Raw genomic sequence first — 26,957 nt, forward strand, 5'->3', positions numbered from 1 at the left:
CGCCTTCAGAATGGACTGTTTGGATCTCCTTGCAGTCCAAGGGACTCTCAAGAGTTTTCTCCAACACCACAGTTTAAAAGCATCAATTCTTCAGTGCTCAGCTTTCTTCACAGTCCAACTCTCACATCCATACAGGACCACAGGAAAAAACAGCCTTGACTAGACAGACCTTTGTTGGCAAAGTAATGTCTCTGCTTTTCAATATGTTATCTAGGTTTCTCATAACTTTCCTTCCAAGGGGTAAGTGTCTTTCAATTTCATGGCTGCAGTCATCATCTGCAGTGATTTTGGAGCCCCCAAAAATAAAGTATGACACTGTTTCTACTGTTTCCGCATCTATTTCCCATGAAGTGATGGGACCAGATGCCATGATCTTCGTTTTCTGAATGTTGAGCTTTAAGCCAACTTTTTCATTCTCCTCTTTCACTTTCATCAAGAGGCTTTTTAGTTCCTCTTCACTTTCTGCCATAAGGGTGGTGTCATCTGCATATCTGAGGTTATTGATATTTCTCCTGACAATCTTGATTCCAGCTTGTGCTTCTTTTAGCCCAGTGTTTCTCAGGATGTACTCTGGATAGAAGTTAAATAAGCAGGCTGACAATATACAGTCTTGACGTACTCCTTTTGCTATTTGGAAGCAGTCTGTTGTTCCATGTCCAGTTCTAACTGTTGCTTCCTGACCTGCATATAGGTTTCTCAAGAGGCAGGTCAGGTATAGTATGTTATTATGCTTTTTAAATCAACTTTTTGATTTATATACAATGAAATGTACAAGTTTTATTTTAGAGTTGAGTTAATTCTGAAAAATGCATATATCCATATAATTACACTCTCAAGAAAAGATTCTGTATATTTCTATTACTTGCAAAAGTTTTCTCATGCCCAATTCCAATCAATTCCTACTCCAAAATCTCAGGGCCAGGCTTGTCTGATCTGCTTTGTATTGCTATAGATAATAATTTCATTTTCTAGAGATTGATTTAAATTCAGTCATCTAGTATGGATCCTATTGTATATGGCTTCTGTAAGGGGTACAAAGGAGCTGATATTCATTTATATTGTTGCCTATATCACTTGTCTGTTTCTTTTCCTTGCTGAGTACTATTTTAGTATATGGACATTTAAAATAATTGGTTCATCTATTCAATAGGTGTAAAGATTGGTTACTTATAGTTTTTAGTTATTACAAATATAAGCAGCATTTAATATCTGGGCAGTAAGTTAGAACTGTGATTGTGAAATAAGATTTATATCCTAGGTAAATCTTTAAAAGTGTATACTCAAATTTTTAAATTGAAACATGGAGATATTTTTGAATTTCTATTTCTTTTTTCAAGTTGATTTTGGAAAACATAAAATATTGTATTAAACAGGTCTATATTGATTTTGGTGCTTCATAGTCATGAATGAGAAAACTAGATATTTTAAAAATTTGTATTCTCTGAAGAAATATATTTTACTTTCAAGTTCAAGTTAGGTGAATACTTTTCTAATTAATGTGCCATTAGAAACATCTCTTGAATCTTTCAATGAAAATGTCTGGGGCTTTAGAAGAGATCTTGAATTTAAGCTATGAGAAATACAAAAATACCTGCCCAGTGAGAAAAATTGTGTGTGTATGTGTGTGTGTGTGAGTATTTTTTTTTAAATGGTAGTTCACAAACCTACATAGCTTAATTAAATTTGTCTTCAATCTTTCTTAACTTTCCAACAATACAATTTTAAGAAATTCTATCAAGGAGCACACTGGTTCCTTGTGTTTTAACCTATGCAGTATCTTCCCATTAATGATGAGGGTAAGTCCCTCCAAAATGTTCTGTGACAATCTTTCTGCATCATTGTAATCTTTATGAAGATAAAATTCATGTAAATATATTATAATGACAGGAAACACCAGTTGTGTGGAACTGTGAAGTAGTATGTTATACTGTTCCTGATAAGTATTTTCTTATATACAAATATAGTCAAATAATTCTGCTTTGTTTTTAAAATGCCATTGTAATCCAAACCTTTTCAAAAGCAGTCATGTAGATGTAAGACTAGGATATACTATATATGCTTGCTAGAACTCAGGGACAGTGCCATGTATAGCATAAACACTCAGAAAATATTTATATAATAATTATATTTACATAAAAATTATTGAAAATTTGGTTTGGAACTCAGCAAATGCAAGCCAAATTATAATTTTAGACTGATTCCCAATGGATAAAGTTCAGAAAATTTAAGCCAAGTTTTTGAACTCAATATATATAATTGAATAAGAGCATTCTTTCAGATCTTGGGGAGCCTCAAGGATCTAAGGTCTGAGTAGATATAATTAACAATTCATGCAATGTACTTGCTCTTATGGAGCTCGTGTGTGTGTGTGTGTGTGTGTGTGTGTGTGTGTGTGTGTCTGTGTGTCTGTGTGCATGTGCTTGGAGGGGGGGTTGCATAGATAGTAAAGAAGCAAACCAAAGACAAGGATCTTGAATAGTAACATATGCATGGAAGGTAATTTGAATAAGGAATGGCTGGTTTAAAGAATATTTAAATTCACAGCTTATATTCACATTTGAACTGAGATCTTAATGTCTAGATCTAGTAAAAGAATATTTTAGGGAAAAGGAATGGTGAGTACAATGGGTATAAACTGAGAACAAAGCATTGATAATTGCTTAATATAGATTTCTAAATGAGAGTAAGGAAATTACTCCATATGCTACTATAATGGTGGATATATATTATAAATCTGTCCAAACCTATAGAATATACAACACAGTTAATGAATACTGATGTAAACTATGAACCTGGGATGATTATGATATGCTGATATAGGTTCATGAATTGTAAGACATTTACCACTCTGGTGGAGGCTGTTGATCATGCAGGAAGTTACGCATATGTGGAGGCATAGAGCGCTTGGAAAAGCCCTGTATCTTCTGCTCAATTTTGCTGTCAATAAAACTTCTATAAAGAAATAAGTCCAAATAGGCACACAATTCCAAAAATAACAAAAAGAAAAAGAATGATGGATTTGAATTTAATAATTAGAAAGTATAAGAAATTGACCAAATGATAAATTAAAAGGTGCAAGGGTTGTGTGCTTGAGATCAGAAAATATAAAGCCATTCAATCTAATTCAGAATAAACATCCTCTGAAACCATAAAGGACAAAAAATGGACAAGGCTTATTCATGTCGGTTGTTAGGGAACATTTTTCTATTTTCATTCAACCTTCAAGATTCCCCTTGAGGCAGGAAGCAGATGGGTTCCCCTCTAGGGTAAAGCAATTGGAGATTCATTCTCTATTGACCAAAACTCCAAGATAACAATAGCAGGGCAATTAAGGTGAGGAAGATGGACTCTTTTCAGAGCACATATTTCTCATTCTGAAGTCAAGAGAACTACCCCGCCATACATGTACAGAAAGGCTCCTTGGCGGCCAAAGGGGAGTTATATCAGAAGATTTTTGATTAATCCATATTGGCTAAGAGATGCACATGCACACATGGGAGGAATATTTGTTAATGTTCAGTCGCTCAGTCATGTCTGACTCTTTGCAGTCCCATGGACTACAGCACACCAGGCTTCCCTGTCCTTCACCATCTCCCGAAGCTTGCTCAGATTCATGTCCATTGAGTCAGTGATGCCATTCAACAGCTCATCTTCTGTCATCCCTTTCTCCTGACTTCGATCTTTCCTAGCATCAGGGTCTTTTCCAATGAGCTGGCTCTTTGGATCAAGTGGCCAAAGTCTTGGAACTTCAACTTCAGCATCAATCCTTCCAGTGACTATTCAGGGTTGATTTCCTTTAGGATTGACAGGTTTGATCTCCCTGCATTCAAGGGGACTTTCAAGAGTCTTCTCCTACACCACAGTTCAAAATCATCAATTTTTCTGTGCTCAGCCTTCTTTATGGTCCAACTCTCAGATCCATACAGTAGTACTGGATAAAACATAGCTTTGACTACCCAGATCTTTGTCAGCAAAGTGATGTCTCTGCTTTTTAACCTGAGCTGTGTTTAGTCATTCAGTCATGGCTGACTCTTTTCAATTCCACGGACTATAGTCTGCCAGGTTCCTCTGTCCATGGGGATTCTCCAGGCAAGAATACTGGAGTGGGTTTCCATGCCCTCCTCCAGGGGATCTTCCCAACCCAGGAATCAAATTCAGCTCTCCCACATTGCAGGCAGATTCTTTACCAGCTGAGTTATCAGGGAAGCCCTTTCTAACATGAAATGAAGTGAAGCGAGGTCACTTAGTTGTGTCCAACTCTTTGCTACCCCATGGACTGTAGCCCACAAGCTCCTTGGTCCATAGGATTTTCCAGGCATGAATACTGGAGTGGGTTGCCATTTCCTTCTCCAGGGGATCTTCTTGACCCAGGGGTTGAACCCAGGTCTCCTGCATTGTAGGCAGACGCTTTTCTGTCTGAGCTACCATATACCAAATATGGACTGTATACCAGGCAATTCAGAATGACTAGTCAGAGGAAATCTATAAGAAATACTCCACAAAAGTTATTCAAACTGCTACAAGGATGCGACCCTCACTCTAAGTCTGCCCGTGTGTCTATCCACAGGTATTGTACCTTTTAATAAATACTTAATTTGTTTCACTACTTTCTGTCTTTATGGAAATTCTTTTATGCAAAGCTGAAGGTCCATGGTCCTTGTCACTGACCACTTGTCTGTTAGCTAGGATCTGGTGCTTTTACCACCTCAACCCAGCCCAACCTCTAGCTGGTATCCCAAGCCACACTCCAAGCCACTGCAGGCTGAGGCCATCTACGATCACCTTCAGATATCTCTCTGTAATGTTTTTTGTTGTTCTTGGTGATGTTTTGTTTTTCTTATCTTTCACTCCTGCCATGCAAACATGCTTCCTTTTGTGGCATACCACCCTATGAATTACACTGATGATATTGTTGAAAATTTCACAATTGTAGAGATATTTTATTGATATTTCCCTTGCTAAGTATTCAGAAAATACCTGATTTTTAACAATGCATGACTATATATCAGATATTTAAAAATATTCTATTAGTGAAAAGAAGGAGGGAAAGGACAATAAAACAAGACATAAAAGAACAATTGTAAATTAAATCCAATCATCAATAATTAATTACATACTAAATACTCCAATTAAAAAGGAGAGACAGTAATAGTGAATATACAAAACTCAAGCATATGGCATGTAAATAAAAGGATCTAAAAAGTAACATGTAAATATTAATCACAAGAAAGTTGCACTTGTGTGAACCTGAGAGTGAATATCTTATTTAATTTTGTACCTTAGGTGCTTCATTGCCTCACTCTTGCCTTAACCTTGTTCTGATATCTCTTTCAAGTAATGAGATAGGAAATTATTCTTAACAGTAGGGAGCCCCTGGTTTTCAGCCCAGTGTAGGCTTTTCTCATGCACAAATAAATTTTTTAAAATGTTTTAGCTTGGAGAAAAATATATAGTTGTACTATGTGTAGAAGAGAGAAAGCAGTTTGAGGTTTGACTGATATTAAGGTAGCTATTAAATTGATTCGACTTTTTCATAGCTATTTATCACTCCTTATGTGTATTTTAGTTCAATACATCAGTCAAAATAACATCATGCTTAATAGTATTTTTATCACAGTATATACTGAGCTGTAGATTTCTCAATCTTATTTCAACTTTAAAGAATCTGCCTGCAGTGCAGGAGATCTGGGTTCGATCCCTACTCCTTTCGTTTTCTAAGTTACTTTAATTTGCTAACATCTGTTTCCAGGTAGGTTGTATCATTTAAGAGGGCTTCCCTTGTGGCTCAGAGGTTAATGCGTCTGTCTCCAATGTAGGAGACCTGGGTTCGATCCCTGGGTCAGGAAGATTCCCTGGAGAAGGAAATGACAACCCACTCCAGCATTCTTGCCTGGAGAATCCCATGGACAGAGGAGCCTGGTAGGCTACAGACCACAGGGTCGCAAAGAGTCGGACACGACTGAGTGACTTCACCTTCACCTGTATCATTTAATCTCATTATTTTAAAATTAAGTGTAAGAGCTTATGGCTCTAAATCTACTTTTTCCACATATTCCTCCTCAATATAACATTCTCATCTTCAGTTTGCTGTTTGTTGTTCAGTAGCTAAGTCAGGTCCAACTCTTTGCAACCCTATGGACTGCAGCGTGCCTGATTTCCCTGTCCTTCACTATCTCCCAGGGTTTGCTCAAACTCAAGTCCATTAAGTCAGTTATGCCATCCAACCATCTCATCTTCTGTTGCTTTCTTATCCTCTTTCCCTCAGTCTTTCCCAGCATCAGGTTCTTTTCCAATGTGCTGGCTCTTCACATCAGGTGGCCAAAGTATTGGAGCTTCAACTTCAGCATTAGTCCTTCCAATGGATATTCAGAGTTGACTTCTTTTAGGACTGACTGCTTTGATCTCCTTGCTTTCCAAGGGAATCTCAAGAGTCTTCTCCAACAATGCAGTTACAAGGCATCAAGTCTTTGGCACTCATCTTCAATAAATTTTACTAAAAACCAAGAATGCTTTGATATTCAAACTTAGTGTGGGAAAAAAGGAAGAGAATGAGTCTGGGATAAGTAACATTAGAGAAAATATAAATGGTATATATGAATTCAAAGCTGAGTAATAGTCAATGTCATCTCCAGTATTTGGATATTGACCCCAGGTAATGAGCATCATGGCATATAAAAAGTCTTACTTTTTTGCCCAGTAAACTTTTAGCTCCATAATGAAGGTTATCAATATCTCCTGATATTGATATTGTCAAAGTTGGAAATTTGCTGTGGTAAGAGACCAGGGTGAGTTCCAGTTTGCCTCCATCAGTTCCAATTTGTTCTTATTTAACCTCAATTCCGGTCTATCCTTCATGTATGCATAATTTTTGAAAATAAACATAATATAGGCTATTTTTGCTTTATTCTTTATTCAGGTGATTTCCTTGTTCTGACTTTATTTTCTTAATTTCCTTATTATGTATGAGTTTATGACCTTATGTTTTTCATATTTAAAAAAAAATCTCAAATATCTTTTTGAACTGTTTTATTCTCTCATATTTATTTTAGTTCACATATTCTCTGAGTCTGTGATTTATATATTTTCCATTAACCATATTCCAATTTATATTTTTCATCTTTTGTGTGTTTCAAGATTTTATTATGATTATTCCATTCTGATTGTTTTCTGGTTCACCAGTATTATCTTCAGTTAGATTTAACTGGCTATCAAACATGTTCACTGAATTCTTATTTCTTCAGTTCCATAATTTTGATTTACTCTTTCATAAATTTCAGTTCTCTATCAACTTTCTCAGGCTTTTATATCCTTGAACATATTAATAGTATTTCCTAAAGTCTCTGTCCCTGAATCTCTTTTTATCTGTAAAAGCTCTCTGCTTTTTATTCATATGATCTTTTGCTTCTTGGGCCAGATTTGATTTCTTATCAGACATAATGTTAAATTCATAGATTAAATCTGAGGTTTTATGATATTTTTATTTTGAGAATTTACATTTTTATATTGAAAGCTCCTTAAGCATTGGTATTCAAAATCACCTGAAAGCATTTTCAGGATTGAAATTAACTGAAAAGATGTATCAATCTCTCCATGAACTTGTCTACTTTTGCTTTTGCCCCTGATATTGTTTCCAACTCTTAAGTTCTCTATGAGACATGGAGACTTTCATAATTTTCCACATTTGCAGTTACTGGGCTCCAATTAATTGTATTCCTCTTATTCCTACAAGACTCTCAAAAGTTTCAAAAAGCTTCTTAGCTTAGCCTCTGGTCACCTTATTCTGGAGTTTTAAGACATCTGTACAAGAAATACAGACTCAATGCTACAAATTCACCTTTGTGAGCATATATATTCTTCCAAAACCTGTTATCATATTATTTACTGTCTTGTTAACTTTTTGATTGCTTTAATTAGATATTTTCAAAATCTTTTTTCATTTGTTGTTAGTGGGAGTTTTTATTCAATTTAACTAGTACTATTGCTGATGGCTCAGATGGCAAAGAATCTGCCTGCAATGCAGGAGACCCAGGTTTGATCCCTGGATCAGGATGATTCCCTGGAATAAAAAATAGCAACTCACTCCAGTATTCTTGCCTGGGAAATTCTATGAACAGAGGAGCCTGTGGGCCACAGCCCATGGGGTAGCAAAAGGTCAGTCAAGGTGGAGGGACTACCACTTTGACTTTTTTTCATTATTAGGTAGCAGAATTTCTGAAACACATATTTTAGCTAATTTTCCCAATCTTTTCTCAATATACTTGATGTTATATAACTAAAGATATGTATGAAGAAATGGTTTATATTACTTCTAACCTGTTTATTAAGGTATAAGTGTTATCATTGTTGTTCAGTCACTAACTCGTTTTTGCTTCTGTGACCCCATGAACTGCAGCATGCCAGGATTCTTTTCCCTTTGCTATCTCCTGTAGTTTGCTCAAACTCATGTCCATTGAGTCAGTGATTCCATCCAACCACCTCATCCTCTGTCTTGTCTTTCTCCTTTTGCCCTCAATCTTTTCCAGCATCAGGGTCTTTTCCAGCAGGTTGGCTCTTTGCATCAGGTGGCCAAAGTAATGGAGCTTCGGCTTCAGCATCAGTCTTTCCAATGAATATTCAGGGTTGACTGCTTTAGGATTGATTGCTTTGATCTCCTTGCCACTCAAGGGCTTTCAAGGGTCTTCTGCAGCACCACAACTTGAAAGCATCAGTTTTTTGGCACTCAGCTTTCTTTACAGTCCAACTCCCACATCCATACATGACTACTGAGAAAAGCATAGCTTTGACTATACAGACCTTCGTTGGCAGTGATGTCTCTGCTTCTTAATATGCTGTCTAGGTTTGTCATAGCTTTTCTTCCAAGAAGAAACTGTCTTTTAATTTAATGGCTGTAGTCACCATCTGCAATGATTATGGAGGGCAAGAAAATAAAGGCTGTCACTGTTTCCACTTTTTCCCCATCTATTTGCAATGAAGTGATGGGACTGCATGGCTTGATCTTAGTTTTTTGAATGTTGAGTTTTAAGCCAGCTTTTTCACTCTCTTCTTTCACCCTCATTAAGGGGCTCTTTAGTTCCTTTTAGCTTTCTATCATTAGAATTGTATCATCTGCAAATCTGAGGTTGTTATTTCTCCTGGCAATCTTGATTCCAGCTTGTGCTTCATACATCCCAGGATTTCACATGATGTATTCTGCAAATAAGTTAAATAAGCAGGTTGACAAAATGTAGCCTTGATGTACTCCTTTTCCAGTTCTGAACCAGTCTTTTGTTCCATGGTTCCATTGCTTCTTTCCCTGCATACAGGTTTCTCAGGAGACAGGTAGGTGGTCTGGTATTCTATCTCTTTTAGAATTTTCCAGTTTCTTGGGATCCATACAGTCAAAGGCTTTAGAATAGTCAATGAAGCAAAAGTAGATTTTTTTGTTTTGTTTTGTTTTTCAATTCTCTTTTGTATAACTTGTATGCTGAAAGTTATATGGGGCAGAACCACAGGTTTGACCATGCACATGGTCATGACACACCAGATGATTCTGAAGTAAAAAGGTCCCTATTTGACCTTTTGAGTCACTGTCCATTGTTTCTCTTTAGACTGCAATATGGGTAACAATAAACTTTTATATACTTACAGAAGTGCATTTTAGGGTATCCTTATATGAAAGTTTGGCCTTTATTCTAACTAATACCAACTCTACGTAAAAAGTTGAGTAGAGGTTTCAATATTGAGCTGGCCAGAAAGTTCATTCTGGTTTTTCCATAACAAGAAAAATCCAAACAAATTTTTGTCCAACCCAATATATGCTTTATGAGTTCAGAGGAGAAGTCTGAGCTGGAGATAAAAATTCAAGATTCATTTATACAGAGTTTATTAAATGCTACAAAGCCAAATGATATCATTTAGAGAGGGTATCTAGATACAAAAGAGAACAAAGTATTGAGTCATGGAATGTAACAATTTAGAAAGCTTTGACTATGAATAAGGTCATATATCTGAGAAAAAGAGACAACTGAAGTTGAAGGAGATTGAGTAAACATCTCAGCATTCCTAAAAGAAGAGTAGGTTTCTTTTTTTTTTTTTTTAAGTTATGTCAATAGTATCAAATGCTGCCAAGAAACTAAGGGTCTATCATAAATTTATCTTCTGAAGGTCATTAGTGACATTGACAAGAGCTGTGTTGATAGCATGGTGGGGTGAAACCCTGATGGGCATACACTGATAAAAAGAATGAGAATAAAGAAAATGGAGAGAACAATCATTGGCCAATACTATCCATTTGAAGAATTTTAGTGCTAAGTTGAACAGAGGACAGATGTTGGAGGAGGAGGTGGTTTCAAGGAATGTTTTAAATGTGACTGATACTGTGCTGAATAAGCTTATGGGAATAACACAGAAAACAGGGCAACAGTGAGGAATAGGTTTTGGTTAAAATAAGGAATATTCATTATTTAACAGAACACAAAATACATGGATAACAGGTACAGGTATGCTGGTAGACAAAAAATGATGAGACTATAGGAATAATAGTTATTTCTACTCTTTCATGATTTATTGTTTTTACTTTTTTAGTGAATCAAGAATAAAAGCAAATACTTGAGAGGAACTAGGGAGGATATATAGTGGAGGCTGAAAGAGAATAAGGTCTTACTCAAGAGTTAGATAAAGGAGTAAAGAATCTAGGAACTAGAAAAATGCCCAAACTTTTAATGTCTTAGTCTACTTAAATCTATATATATAAGCATAAATTTTTAGAAGATGTCAATTTTTCTCTAGAAATGGATTAAGAGGAGTCATTTATTTAATTAGCTTAGATTTTTGCTAGTTAAGTAAGATGCTTGGAGTAAGAGGCTAAGAAGCTATTGACTGGGTGATTGTTATGATGAACAAGCAATTAAAACCAGTTAAGGAAAAAGAAAGGATTTGAGGAGTATGAGGAAGAGTAGAAATGTTATATACCAAAGTTTGAAAAGCCAGGTCAAGTCACAGAAATAAGTAATGTATAAAACAAAAAAAGGATTAGAAAGCACTGACAGCATATGCTAGTGTCAGTCGCTCAGTCGTGTCTGACTCTTTGTGACCCCATGAATCGCAGCATGCCAGGCCTCCCTGTCCATCACCAACTCCCGGAGTTCACTCAGACTCACGCCCATTGAGTCAGTGATGCCATCCAGCCATCTCATCCTCTGTTGCCACCTTCTCCTCCTGCCCCTAATCCCTCTCAGCATCAGAGTCTTTTCCAATGAGTCAGCTCTTTCCATGAGGTGGCCAAAGTACTGGAGTTTCAGCTTTAGCATCATTCCTTCCAAAGAAATCCCAGGGTTGATCTCCTTCAGAATGGACTGATTGGATCTATTTGCAGTCCAAGGGACTCTCAAGAGTCATCTCCAACACCACAGTTCAAAAGTATCAATTCTTTGGCACTCAGCTTTCTTCACAGTACAACTCTCACATCCGTAAATGACCACAGGATAAACCATAGCCTTGACTAGACAGACTTTAGTCGGCAAAGTAATGTTGCTGATTTTAAGTATGCTACCTAGGTTGGTCATAACTTTTCTTCCAAGGAGTAAGCATCTTTTAATTTCATGGCTGCAGTCACCATCTGCAGTGATTTTGGAGCCCAAAAAATGAAGCCTGACACTGTTTCCACTGTTTCCACAACTATTTCCCATGAAGTGATGGGGCCGGATGCCATGATCTTCATTTTCTGAATGTTGAGCTTTAAGCCAACTTTTTCACTCTCCTCTTTCACTTTCATCAAGAGGCTTTTTAGTTCCTCTTCACTTTCTGCCATAAGGGTGGTGTTGTCTGCATATCTGAGGTTATTGATATTTCTCCTGGCAATCTTGATTCCAGCTTCTGTTTCTTCCAGTCCAGCGTTTCTCATGATGTACTCTGCATAGAAGTTAAGTAAGCAGGGTGACAATATACAGCCTTGAAGTACTCCTTTTCCTATTTGGAACCAGTCTGTTTTTCCATGTCCAGTTCTAACTGTTGCTTCCTGACCTGCATACAGATTTCTCAAGAGGCAGGTCAGGTGGTCTGGTATTCCCCTCTCTTTCAGAATTTTCCACAGTTTATTGTGATCCACACAGTCAAAGGCTTTGGCATAGTCAATCAAGCAGAAATAGATGTTTTTCTGGAACTCTCTTGCTTTTTCCATGATCCAGCAGATGTTGGCAATTTGATCTCTGGTTCCTCTGCCTTTTCTAAAACCAGCTTGAACATCAGGAAGTTCACGGTTCACGTATTGCTGAAGCCTGGCTTGGAGAATTTTGAGCATTACTTTACTAGCATGTGAGATGAGTGCAATTGTGCAGTAGTTTGAGCATTCTTTGGCATTGCCTTTCTTTGGAATTGGAATGAAAACTGACCTTTTCCAGTCCTGTGGTCGCTGCTGAGTTTTCCGATTTGCTGGCATATTGAGTGTAGCACTTTCACAGCATCATCTTTCAGGATTTGAAACAGCTCAACTGGGATTCCATCACTTCCACTGGCTTTGTTCATAGTGATGCTTTCTAAGGCCCACTTGACTTCACATTCCAGGATGTCTGGCTCTAGATGAGTGATAACACCATCATGATTATCTGAGTCTTGAAGATCTTTTTTGTACAGTTCTTCTGTGTATTCTTGCCACCTCTTCTTAATATCTTCTGCTTCTGTTAGGTCCAGACCATTTCTGTCCTTTATCGAGCCCATCTTTGCATGAAATGTTCCCTTGGTATCTGTAATTTTCTTGAAGAGATAGCTAGTCTTTCCCATTCTGTTCTTTTCCTCTATTTCTTTGCACTGATTACTGAAGAAGGCTTTCTTATCTCTTCTTGCTATTCTCTGGAACTCTGCATTCAGATGCTTATATCGTTCCTTTTCTCCTTTGCTTTTCACCTTGAGTTATTTTCATTGTTAAAATGTAATTATCAATATTTCAAATAGATTGATTACCAGACTATATTTTGGATGCTTTGATGATGTTTTTATCTTCTGTTTCGTTCACTAAAAGTATTTTAATTGAATTTAAACATGGTAAAACGTCACTTCTAAAGAAGTATTATTTTTTTTAGTTCTTAAATTGTGTCCGACTCTTTTGTGACCCCATGGACTGAAGCCATGGGATTTTCCAGGCAAGAATACTGAAGCAGGTTTCCATTTCCATCTCCAGGGGATCTTTCCAATCCAGGGATCAAACCCACGTCACTTATGGCTCCTACAATGGCATGCAGACTCTTTACAACTAGCACCACCTGAGGTGACATCTTCACAAAGTCATCTTTTTCGATTTTTTTTTTAAATAAAACATCACTGGTTGAATTTTTGAGCAATGTTCCTATGTTTTTAATTTGGTAGTTTTCATAGTTTTCATTCATATCCCTGCAATTCTTTTTTCTCTATAGAAATTTCATTAATTTATTTTTTAAATTCTTTATCTGCACTTTATGATTTTCCAGATAAATTAATTTCTGTCAGTCCTTTGAGGATAACAGTTTGTTTAAGCTTCATTTTTTTATTACCTGCATTTGTCAGGTTTCTGTTCTTTGAGTTTGTTCTTATGTTAAATTGGATACAAATAATATACATTTAGGCGATATATAAGTTAGGGAGTATCATAATCAAGAAGTTCTATCATTTGTTTTCTGAAGAAATGAATAATGTGAAATTCTTTTCTCACAAAATGACTCAGCCTACCTCTGACATATTCTGATATGTAAGACACTTTGGTTGCATTTTGGCTGCATGAATGCCTATGGTACTGCATTCATGTATCATATTACATTTTATATGAAAATAGCAATCACATCATTTGTATCAAATAATTGCTCAAATTAGAAATGCAAAATGTATTTTAGGTTATAAAGCTCCCTTTTCTACTGCAAATGATTGGACCAGAGACAAGCTAGTCCCTTTAGTACATTTCTTTATATCTTTCAAACTTTAGATATCTAGCTGTTAATAAAAGTTCTATTTCTTCTCAAAGGAGAACCCTTAGTAATAATACATTAGTGATAAGTTTTAGTGCTATTTGCTACTTTGTCTTTAAATTTATTATCTCTCTTTCATTTCATAGCTCTTAGATTTCTTCCTATACCCATCATCATGTCAATTAACGTTTATATTTCTACACTACTTAGGTGGATTACTGAATATTTTTATATTTCCTTTTAATCATAGACAAAATAATTAGTACAGATTTCACATTTTACATAATCTCTAAATTGTAGCTCTAATTAAAATAAAATCCTCTTTTTAAGGAATTTTCTGGTAATATATTTAAAGGTGCAAACAAAATATGTGGAAAAAATAACAGAACTTTAGAGTTCCAAAGTTTAGGAAGTAGAGCAATGCAGCTAATGGTTTTGTCTTTCAGTGTCCTATTAATATATATTAAATGGAAGTTTGTTACAATCTGTGATGTGTGTGTGTCCAAGTTTTTATAGAGTTAGAGTCAGCTCTTACAATTTCTTATAGTTTAAGTCAATATGAGAAACTTCTTAATATGTAATTACAATTTACACTAAGTAAATTCCCTCCCCAATTTTATAGTTCTTAACATTATACCTTTATATCTATTAACATTATATTTAATTTTTTTCCTTACTGTATTTTGCAAAATACAATAGATTTCTTACCTGGCCTCCACTTAAACGTTTTGCCCTATTCCGTTCAGTTCAGTCACTCAGTCATGTCTGACTCTTTGCGATCCCATGAATTGCAGCACGCCAGGCCTCCCTGTCCATCACCAGCTCCTGGAGTTCACTCAGAATCACGTTCATCAAGTCAGTGATGCCATCCAGCCATCTCATCCTCTGTCATCCCCTTCTCCTCCTGCCCTCAGTCCCTCTCAGCATCAAAGTCCTTTCCAATGAGTCAACTCTTTGCCTGAGGTGGCCAAAGTACTGGAGTTTAAGCTTTAGCATCGTTCCTTCCAAAGAAATCCCAGGATTAATCTTCAGAATGGACTGGTTGGATCTCCTTGCAGTCCAAGGGACTCTCAAGAGTCTTCTCCAACACCACACTTCAAAAGCATCAATTTTTTGGCACTCAGCCTTCTTCACAGTCCAACTCTCACATCCATACATGACTACTGGAAAAACCATAGCCTTGACAAGACAGATTTTAGTCGCCAAAGTAATGTCTCTGCTTTTCAATATGCTATCTAGGTTGGTCATAACTTTTCTTCCAAGGAGTAAGTGTCTTTTAATTTCATGGCTGCAGTCACCATCTGCAGTCATTTTGGAGCCCCCCGAAATAAAGCCTGACACTGTTTCTACTGTTTCTACAACTATTTCCCAGGAAGTGATGGGACCAGATGCCATGATCTTCGTTTTCTGAATGTTGAGCTTTAAGCCAACTTTTTCACTCTCCTCTTTCACTTTCATCAAGAGGCTTTTCAGTTCCTCTTCACTTTCTGCCATAAGGGTGGTGTCATCTGCATATCTGAGGTTATTGATATTTCTCCTGGCAATCTTGATTCCAGCTTGTGCTTCTTCCATTCCAGCATTGCTCCTGATGTACTCTGCATAGAAGTTAAATAAGCAGGGTGACAATATACAGCTTTGAAGTATTCCTTTTCCTATTTGGAACCAGTCTGTTTTTCCATGTCCAGTTCTAACTGTTGCTTCCTGACCTGCATACAGATTTCTCAAGAGGCCGGTCAGGTAGTCTGGTATTCCCTTCTCTTTCAGAATTTTCCACAGTTTATTGTGATCCACACAGTCAAAGGCTTTGGCATAGTCAATCAAGCAGAAATAAATGTTTTTCTGGAACTCTCTTGCTTTTTCCATGATCCAGCAGATGTTGGCAGTTTGATCTCTGGTTCCTCTGCCTTTTCTAAAACCAGCTTGAACATCAGGAAGTTCACAGTTCACGTATTGCTGAAGCCTGGCTTGGAGAATTTTGAGCATTACTTTACTAGCTTGTGAGATGAGTGCAATTGTGCGGTAGTTTGAGCATTCTTTGGCATTGCCTTTCTTTGGAATTGGAATGAAAACTGACCTTTTCCAGTCCTGTGGTCGCTGCTGAGTTTTCTGATTTGCTGGCATATTGAGTGTAGCACTTTCACAGCATCATCTTTCAGGATTTGAAACAGCTCAACTGGAATTCCATCACCTCCACTGGCTTTGTTCATAGTGATGCTTTCTAATGCCCTCTTGACTTCACATTCCAGGATGTCTGGCTCTAGATGAGTGATCATTCATCGTACTTAGTTCAAATAAGAATTTCATTAAATATATAACCATTAAATATAACTGTGAAAAGAAAGAGAACTTTGATTCTTAGCAAACTTAGTTGAGTTTTAGAAATGATCTATAAAGTTGAGAAGCTGGATAATTTTCTGACATATTCAATGTGGAGGGAAAAGCCTGAGAGTTTGGGAATGTAAATAAAATTCAGATTTATTTTCCACTAAATGTGCTTTATAAGTATCAAGAATCACGAAGACTTATGTTCACCTTAAAGAAACTTAAACTAGAAATCAAGAGATAATGCATTTTAGGGTGTAGTTTATTCCAGAAAGACAATTCTCCTCAAAGAAACAGTATTAGCAGAAAAAGTCTGACATGAGTAATACACATTTTTGATTACTTCACAGGTTGGCACTCTCCATACTGATCTCTATTCAGATCACTAAGGTGCACTTCCTTCTGATAAGTGAGGTGTTCGAGAGCAACAAAAAATATTATATGGTGGTAAAATCTTGGTGTTTTCAATTTCAGCTGATACTAACACTTAGATAAAGTAATCCGTATGATTTGAAGCTATTCTTCCCAATATGACAGAATCACAGATTTGGAAATGATCTTAAAAAATAATTTAATCCAACTATATTCTCTATAGAAAGTGAAGTTGCTCAGTCATGTCCGATTCTTTGCGACCCTATGGACTGTAGACTACCAGGCTCCTCTGTCCATGGGATTTTCCAGGTAAGAGTACTGGAGTGGGTGGTCATATCCTTCTCCAGAGGATCTTCCCGACCCCGGAATTGAACTCCAGTCTCCTGCATTGTAGGCAAACTCTTTACCATCTGAGCCACCAGGGAAGTCCCAAGTATGTAATTTAAGATAATTTAATTCTCTAAGCAAGTATCTAATTTAAGACTAACTCGGGAATATTACTTGAATTTTAGTGCTTCATTTTGTCTGTGAATATCTTAAATTTTGTGCATGAATAACTATTGCTGACATATCGATTACCCCAAAAGTGGTTCTTAAAAGAATGGTGGAATATTCCTGAAAAACTTATGGGTTGTCTGGCTGCTGGATCTGCTATTGAACATGCTGAGACTCATTCATGTGGCTACAATCAGCAAGAGGAAGAGCTGGTCGAGAATATCTGAGATGGTCCCACTCATAAACTGTACAGAGACAGTGAATGTAGTTGTGGCTTCCTTCTTGGTTCCATTCACATCACCAGTGATTTCTGAATCCACAGTAAATCAGACTAACTCCTTTCCATGTCAGTTTTAGAACAATACCCCATGGAAGTCAGATGTGGAAGCCATAAGGCCTTGGTAGACCTAAGCTCTGGAACTTACCCAACATAATCTCTACAATATACTCCAGTCAATGCAAATCACAAGGCCAGCATAGTTTCAAAGAATTGAGAGACAGACTCTAACACTTCAGAGGGAGCTGCAAAATACTGTAGGCTTGTTTTTGAATCTATCGTATTTTGAAGTGTGTGTGTGTGTGTGTGTGTGTGTTTAATTAGAAAGTGGTTTTCTTTTAGGTCTTCACCTATTTTAATCTTGTTACAACCTTTACTTGAGTGCATACCTAATCTAATGTTCAACATGACAGTCCTGTGGGTATACAGACAGAGCTGTGTAGCTACCAGCTGTGATTCTTGCTCAGGTCCTTCACTTCTAAAACCAGGGCTATAACTCCTTTCAATATTTTGTCCTCTCTCTGTATTTATCCATTCTCTTTCCAAGTGTTTATTTTAAATACTTGGCACTAAACTACTAAGCTACTATCCCAATTCACTCAAGAATTATTCATCCAATGACATATTTCTGAAATTCTCAACCACTGGAATAGATTGGCTTTTTCTTGCATAAATTCCCTCTTCCTTAAAAAAAAAAAAAAATCATGTATTCAAACACAGTCATTGATAACAAAGCAAAAATATACTAGAAAAAAACTATAATAGTCTCTTTTTATCATTTTGTACTTTTTTTTACAAGTCCTTTATAAAGCAATGATTATTCAATAAGATCACAACTTATGTACTATGTCAATTCTATTTAGCTATACATGAGAACATACATGTAATACATAGTAAATGCTCTGAAAGCCTGAAGAGAAGACAATATTCCATTTTACTAGGGTGAATATACACTGAAAGACATCTTTAGCTAATGATTATTTAAATGTTCAGATATAGAGTAGTCAAATATGCACTTATATTATACTACTTTAGTAGAACACATATATTAATAACATATCAAAAACCATGTTCATTCAGATATATTTTACTTCTTCAAATACTTTTATTTGCATATTTGAACTACTGTTTTTCATGAAAATATCTTGTAATTCACTATAAAATACCGTTATACAAAATAATTTAAAATGAAATAACATGATTGGAATAATAAATCTATATAAAATAATGTCATAGATGATTGCTCAGGTTAAAATAGGAGTCATGGATAATTTCAAGCACCATGACCAAGAGAAAGATTAGAGAATAAAAAGGCAGTGCCAAGATCTTCCACATAGCTGAGGAAAAGGATGGTTGCCTAAAACCATTTGTACCCATCTACCTTCTAAATAAGGAAAACTAAGAAAAAAATGAAATCACACACAAACATTTCCTCATCATAACCTGAATACAGAAAATGACAACACTTCAAATTACTGTTAAGTAAATAAAATCAAAATACATTGAACTTTATAAAAAATCAAATATTACTGATTTCTCTATTATATTTCTATGAGAAGCCTTTGTAGTAAGTGTCAAATAAGAATAGTTTTTTGGGAAAATGCACAGAAGAGAGCAGAGGGAAGACAGTGGAAAAAATTGGAAATATTGCTTTAAAGCCATTTGAAAAATTACTTTAAAACCATTTCCCCAAAGAGAAAGCCTATAACAAAAAGCATTATAGTAGATATGTTAATCATAGAAAGCATATTAAAGCCAAGCACAATTCAAGGTTGCAACTTCTAAAGCCATTACTTCTTGTAAGAGTAGACTTTAACCAGGAAGTGTTAAACTACCTTTAGAAATTATGTAGCAAAAATGAAAAAAGATATTTCCTTTGTAAGAAACAAGAATCAAAAAGTCAGAGGACACAAAACCTTTGCTGATACAAAAAACAAACAAACAAAACCAAAAACACACATATATACTGAGGCATTGAAGAGGTTATTATTTGTCACTCAAAGAACAAAGTGCCATTCAACTGAGAACATGGTCAACTGCTATAATGACATACACACACATACACACACACACACATAGATAATTTTATACAATGCTATTACGAGAAGACAGAAAATAAAAATGAAAACACATGAGCTGATGATATTTCCCCTTCCAAATGATGAATTAAAAGAAAAACATAATACTATATTTCAAAATAAAATACACATCCTTATTTGTATTCTTATATAGCACATATATTGGAGAAGGAAATGGCAACCCACTCCAGTATTCTTGCCTGGAGAATCTCATGGACAGAGGAGCTTGGTGGGCTACAGTCCATGGGTCGCAAAGAGTCAGACACGACTGAGCGACTTCACTTTCACTTATAGCACATATGTTAAAATTGGAGCTATAAAGAAAAGATTAGCATGGTCTCTGTATGAGGATGACACACAAATTCATGAAGTGTTCCATATTTTTTTCACGTTGTTGTATGGCAGAAAGCATTGCAACACAGAAAACAATCATACTGCAAATATATTTATTTTAAAGTTTGCCATATGTTCTAAAATTTAAACAGATAGACAAAAATATAAAACTAAAAGAGATTTTATTGAAATAAAATAAATGAGAAATATCACAATGTTTTCTCAGTAATGAAGACTAACTTACAAAGTGCTCAGGGGTTTACTAATAAGAATATTATTTAGTAAGGGTCATTAAAGAAAAGGGAAGGCAGAAAAATAATGATGGCAATGAAAATGGGAAAACATTGTAAATGTGTCAGAAAATTCCTGAAAGAGAAGATACACAAAAAGGAAATAAATGAATAAATTTAAGCTCTTGAAAAAGTTTTTAAAAGCATGAAACAATTAATTTAAAAATATATTTTAAGAACTTTCTTTAGAAAATAAACTTATGGTTACCAAAGCAGAAGGTACAGGAAGGATAAATTAGGAGTTTTGGATTAGCAGAGGATACAAACTACAATATTTTAAATATATAATAGGACCTACTGACTAGCATTGGGAACTATATTCAATATCTTGCAACAATCTATAATATAAAAAAATCTGAAAAACAATATACATGTACTACATAATACGTACATACACATATCTGAATCACTTTGCTGTATACCTGAAGCTAACACAACTTTGTAAATCAACTCTACTTCAATCAAAAAAATAAATTTTTTGACAAAATTGAGACTACACATTGCAGACATAGTAAATGTACAAGTCACTCATTTTAAGAAAAAAATTTTCCAATTGGTTGAGAAAAACAAAACATGCAACTGTCTGATGCTTTTGAACTGTTGTGTTGGAGAAGACTTTTGAGAGTCCCTTGGACTGCAAGGAGATCCAACTAGTCCATCATAAAGGAAATTGGTCCTGAAAATTCATTAGAAGGACTGATACTAAAGCTGAAGCTCCAATACTTTGGCTACCTGATCCGAAGAGCTGACTGTTTGGAAAAGACCCTGATACTGGGGAAGATTGAATGCAAGAATAGGAGGGAACCACAGAAGATGAGATGGTTGGATGCATCACCGAATCGATTGACATGAGTTTGAGCAAGCTCTGGGAGATGGACAGGGAAGCCTGACATGCTGCAATCCATGGGGTGGCAATAGTCAGACATGACTGAACAACTGAACTGAAATGAACTGTCTGCTTTATACAAGAGATACATGCAAAGTGATAAAGAGAAGTTTAAGAGTAAAGAGATTGCCAAAGACATACCATACCAGGGAACTGGAAACAATAAAGATGCAGGGTTAATTATCTTGTACTAGATAAAGTGTCATTCAAATGAAAATAGCTTACTCATAAAAAGGATGCTTATTTTAAGGCTAAAAGCAATAATTCACAGTTTAGATGAACAGAACAAATGACACAGCAACTACCATGACTAAACAAAAGGAAGTCAAGGACTCTCACCTTGCTTAAGTAGAAAAAATGTAAATAAAATTTAGAAAACATACATAACATAAATAATGTCATGTCTTATGTACATGTATACAATATTAGACTTTCATAATAGAGAAAGTAACTTAAAAGTGAAATATTTAATCATTGTCAGAAATACAAAAATATTGGTGCTGGGACAACTGGACAGTGTTTGGACAAATAATGCCATGCTTCCCTATAGCTCAGTTAGTAAAGAATCAACCTGCAATGCAGGATATTCCAGTTCAATTCCTGGGTCAGGAAGATCTGCTGGAGAAGGGATAGGCTACCCACTCCAGTATTCTTGGGCTTCCCTTGTCAGCTGGTAAAGAATCTGCCTGCAATGCTGGAGACCTGGGTTGTATCCCTGGGTTGGAAAGATACCTAGGAGAAGGGAATGGCTACCACTCCAGTATTCTGGCCTGGAGAATTCCATTGACTGAATAGTCCACGGGGTCACAAAGAGTCTGACATGTTTGAGCAACTTTCATTTTCACTTTCATTAAAGCCTATATCTTACCATATATAAAAACACATTCCAAATGTATCAGGTGCCTAATGTAAAAAAAGAAATACTAAATGTTATAAAAAATTTAATGAGTTCTTCTATACTCTTACTATATTGCTCAAAAATATTTTATAAACTTTATTGTAGCCTTCCAGGCTTCTCTGTCCATGGGTTTTTCTAAGCATTTATACTGGAGTGGGTTGATATTTTCTGCTCCAGGTTATCTTCCCAACCTAGGAATAGAACCTGTGTCTCTTACATCTCCTGCATTGGCAGGCAGATTCTTTACCACTGTACCACCTGAGAACCCATTTTATAACCCATTTAATAGAATAAAAATAAAAGTGATTCATTGTGAATAAAAAATAGTTGAAATATATATATATATGATTATACTGTGTTAAATGTCTGGATATGATAAACAGATGATAAATAGCTGGTTATGATAGAAAGAAAGTAATTTATAACTAATTTTTAAGTAATAAATGTAAAAGAAATGATGGAATTACTAAATTATCATTTGCCAACTATCATAATCATATTATTAATGAATAGTTATAAATATTTCAGGCATTAATCATCTGTATATTGTGAGAAAAATGATAAATATGTGAATATATTGTCACAACTTATTCCTAACAAGATGCTTAAGGAAAGAATAGTAACTTTACAATGGAGAAATATGGCAGAAATATACCTAACCTAATATAAAGATTAACATAGTCAGGATTGGGACAAATTTCCATCATAATATTTTTAATGAATCTTTGCAAACAACAGTAATTTTATGAAATACCTGCCAGAAAACCATAAGCTGAAAGTAGAAGTGTTATGGATTATAAGATAAATACATGTCATGGAACATTCTATATAATAATTGTCCCTTCCTCCTCGAAAAACCAAAGTCCTAAAAGACAAAGAAAAAACAAGAAATGCTTCCAAATTAGGGTGCTAAAAAATAAATGATAGTTAATACATCATGTGGCCCATGAATGGGTTCTAGTAAAATAATTAGCTTCTAGTGGAACAACTGATAAAATTGTCAACAGATAACATAATAATTTCAAATTGATAATAACTTTCTGATCTGATAATGACATTGTGACCATCCTGGTGGTTCAGAGGGTAAAGCATCTGCCTACAATGCGGGAGACCGGGGTTCAATCCCCAGGTTGGGAAGGTCCTCTGGAGAAGGAAATGGCAACCCACTCCAGTACTCTTGCTTGGAAAATCGCATGGACAGAGAAGCCTGGTAGGCTACAGTCCATGGGGTCACAAAGAGTAGGACACTATTGAATGGCTTCACTTTCACTTTCACTTTGTGACCATATAAGGCACTTCATTTCAGAACATATATGATGAGATGAAGAACAAGAGAGCAAGAGACAGAAAATGTTAAACCAAATGTAATAAAAATGCTAACATATGTGAAATGTAGGTAAAGATCATATGGGAAGCTTTCATATTCTGTTTGCAAATACTCTTTAAATAATGTACTTTAAAAAATTTAAAGTGTTTTGCAACTCTTTTATACTCATGTTTGTTTCTGTTCATTTTTTGAAGCAGAGGGTCATAGAATTAAGAGATTAAAGTTTGAGAACAAAGGCATGCAAAATCAATACAGGATTTAAAGCCCAAAATGAGTTCTAAAAGTGAAATATTGATAAAAATGGGTAATGGATTAATTAGTGGAAAATAATACACGAGTTGAAATACAAAAATCAGAGGTTTTGTGGTTATAAAGGTAAGGTTTTCATTCACATTATTTCCACAATTGATAAACTAATATTCCTGTGAGAGCTACAACTTAAACAGAGGCAAAATTTAACTCCACATTTTTTGCTTTTTTCCTTGTATGATTATACAATGAAATCTCGAAGTAATTCATATATTCATGCAAGAAACTCTTAAACTAGAATTGATGTCCATATTGCTGGAAAAAGTGCACAAATTTGGGAGTCAGACAGATCTGCATTTGAATCTTACTCTTCCAATTTCCAGCTTCTTGACAAATGTTAGTTCCCTTTTTATAGAAAAGAAAACTGGCTAATTTTATTGCACTGTTTGAATTTTAAGATGAGTTTCAAAGAGCACAGAAGGAGTTTAAATCTGTAGTTTTTAAGACACTAGCTAGTTTCATTCAGCTAGCTAAGTCTTTGCCAGAGCATGAACCATATTTATCTGCATAAAAATTTCTCCCCCAGAAATTCTGCTTCAATGGATGTGGAGGTGGTCCAATAATTTACATGTTTAACAAGCACCCCATTCAGATGTACATTACATTTTATGAATCACTGGTTTAGATGGAGAAGCCTCAAGTTACAGCATTAGGCAGCTTGCTCTGAAGTACTAAAATTATGTGAATCCTTTCTGAAGTCAGTTTATACATATTTGACTAAGAAAATATATTTTAAAAAATTCTTGGATAATTTCTTCTATAATATCAGGTATGTTTGAGTTAGGAAAAAGTAAGAGCTAAAAATATATCAGTTATTAAAACAAAAATGCTTGCCACAGTGATTGCTACTTGTATTTTAAATCACACCAATGAGATTGAGAATAATCATGGATGAATTTAGAAATGGAAAGTAACCTGAGCTAATCAATATTTGGGAGAGAAATAAATAAGAGAATAGAAAAAAAAAATGAGTCATATTAATAGAGATACTTAAGGATACTTAAATTAGAGCTTATTTTCAACAATGGTTGTATTTAGAAGAGTAAAGAATCATATTGATTGTGTGGTATTGTAAAGGAGATGGATAGATTTATCATTATGTAACAGGTATTGTTGATAAGGAAAAATTTATATATTTACCTCTCAGAGGGATATTTCTAGATTTAACCATGGCTCCCATTATGATCTTATCAAGAATTATCAGAAATTAAGTTTAAATTTAAATATAAATTTATTTGTTTTCCCTCTTTATGTTGGGAATGGCTACCCTTGGTGAAAGAATATTGCCTTAGAGAATTTCAAAAATAGATAAAGCTCTACAAGTTGACATGCAAATGCCAAGAAAAAATATATCAGGGAAAATGCCATAATCTCTCATTTCAGTTTTCAAATTTATCAGTGGCAAAGGTGACATTTCATGGGCAAGCATGAAACTCCAGTACTTTGGCCATTGCTTGCAAAGAGGGATTGGGGGCAGGAGGAGAAGGGGACAACCGAGGATGAGATGGCTGGATGGGATCACCGACTCGATGGACGTGAGTTTGAGTGAACTCCGGGAGTTGGTGATGGACAGGGAGGCCTGGCGTGCTGCAGTTCATGAGGTCCCAAAGAGTCAGACATCACTGAGTGACTGAACTGAACTGATGGTACTTACCCTTCATGACCACACCTTTTAAAACTACAGTAGTTTTTTTTGTTTTTCAGATGTGACACTGATATTCATCTCTTACTCCATAAACTCTAACCTTTCTTTCTTTATCTGCTTTGTTCAGAGACATTAATGATACCTAGTCTGTCAATATAATTACATACACATACAGATACATATTGCAGATACATATACATATAGTTTATGTATTTTATGAACCTACTTCAACTTCACATGAAAAATGTCCTAAAGTATGAGGGAACTAACTAAGCATAAAAAGAAAGTTAAAATTTATCCATTTATTTACTTTTAATTAAAGGTTCTTCTTGTGTGTTAAGTCGTTTCAGTCCTGTCCGATTCTTTGCAACCCTATCGGTAAGGGCCTGCCAGGCTCCTCTGTCAATGGGATTCTACAGACAAGAATCCTGGAGTGGGTTGCCATGCCCTCCTCCAGAGGATCTTTCTCACCCAAGGATCAAATCCATACCTCCCGTGGCTCCTGCCTTGCAGGCATATTCTTTACCACTGAGCCACTGGCAAGACCCTAATTAAAGGGTCATCAGTTTTATTTTTGTGTGTTGGGTAGGGTGGGCAGTGACCTTGCTAGTTAAGTAGACACTACTTTGTGAAAAATAAAAATAAAATGTTTCATTTGTAATTACTCATTTATTAGCATTTTTGAAAATATTGCATTTGCCTGCTAGATAACTTCTTAATGATACAATTTTATTTTTGCTCTGTAAGGGAAGGTGATCAAGAAACTCTACTTTAGTTCACAATATAAAGATTTGGATATAAAATATACAGTTATATATGTTCAAGAAACAAATTTTAAGCTTAAGAACTTCAAATGGAAATAACTATTTTTAACTATACTTTGAAAGAAGAATTAATACAGTAGTATTAATAATTTAGCCTGATACTTAGATTTAAAGCATTGTTACTATTTTTAAATTTTAAAAAGCTAAAATAAAATAGACTCTTCTGATCTATCTTTTCAAATATGAACACAGAATTAGATATATAAAATACAATTTAAAGCCATTGTTTTAGGGACAGTAAAACCTTCTTTCACTGTTTCTGCATTGGTAAATAAATTGCCTTATTTCTCATTTTCTCCTACTTTGACTTTGTAGGCATGCCCTCATTACCATATTCAATTAATTAGTGCACAAAGGTAATATTCTAGTCCTCACAGCTCATGGAGTTGCATTATTGACACCAAATAAATAGGGCAGATTCTTAATGCAAGGTGAACATTCAGATATCAGAGGGAGCAAAGCAAAGAACTTTACACCTTTGTGAAAATACTAATACTAAAAATTCATTACCTGACCAAGACTTCCTACAAGGACAAAGAAACAGACAAAAGGAAAAAATATAGAAATAAAATATAGACTTCATTAAAATTAAATGTAAAAAAGAAAGTTGCATTAATTTTTATCTCACCTTGACCTGACCTGACTGAGTGGGATTAGAACAAAGTATTACCTTAGAAACTTCTCACATTAAGAGAGAGAAAAAAAAAAACAAGCATTATCTTGCTTTATAATTTTTGTATTTATTACACTCATGCACCAGAGGCAAAAAATATTTCAATCCATGATATTTTCTGTATGTTCAATTTTTTTCTTAATTCCTTGCTGAGTTAATGCAGGATGGTTTCACAGAGTGTTTTACATAGATTTGCTGAAAAAAAAAATGCAAATACAAATGTGACTTAAGGTTTTTGAATCTTATATTCTGTTCTGCCTTGCCAATAGAGTCATTTTAGCATGTAACTTGGAAATAAAGCCCTTCTTAACTGTAACT

General features: G+C 35.2%; 1 non-coding gene across 1 annotated transcript; it reads left to right on the forward strand.

Annotated features, from left to right (window-relative positions):
- Positions 1-19,736: 19,736 nt before the first annotated feature.
- On the forward strand, positions 19,737-19,839 carry LOC138093509 (U6 spliceosomal RNA). The gene has a single exon (XR_011146108.1). It is a non-coding gene; the product is annotated as a U6 spliceosomal RNA (small nuclear RNA).
- Positions 19,840-26,957: the final 7,118 nt, after the last annotated feature.

This window comes from Capricornis sumatraensis, chromosome 1, assembly GCF_032405125.1.
Source record: "Capricornis sumatraensis isolate serow.1 chromosome 1, serow.2, whole genome shotgun sequence".
Taxonomy (NCBI): Eukaryota; Metazoa; Chordata; class Mammalia; order Artiodactyla; family Bovidae; genus Capricornis; species Capricornis sumatraensis.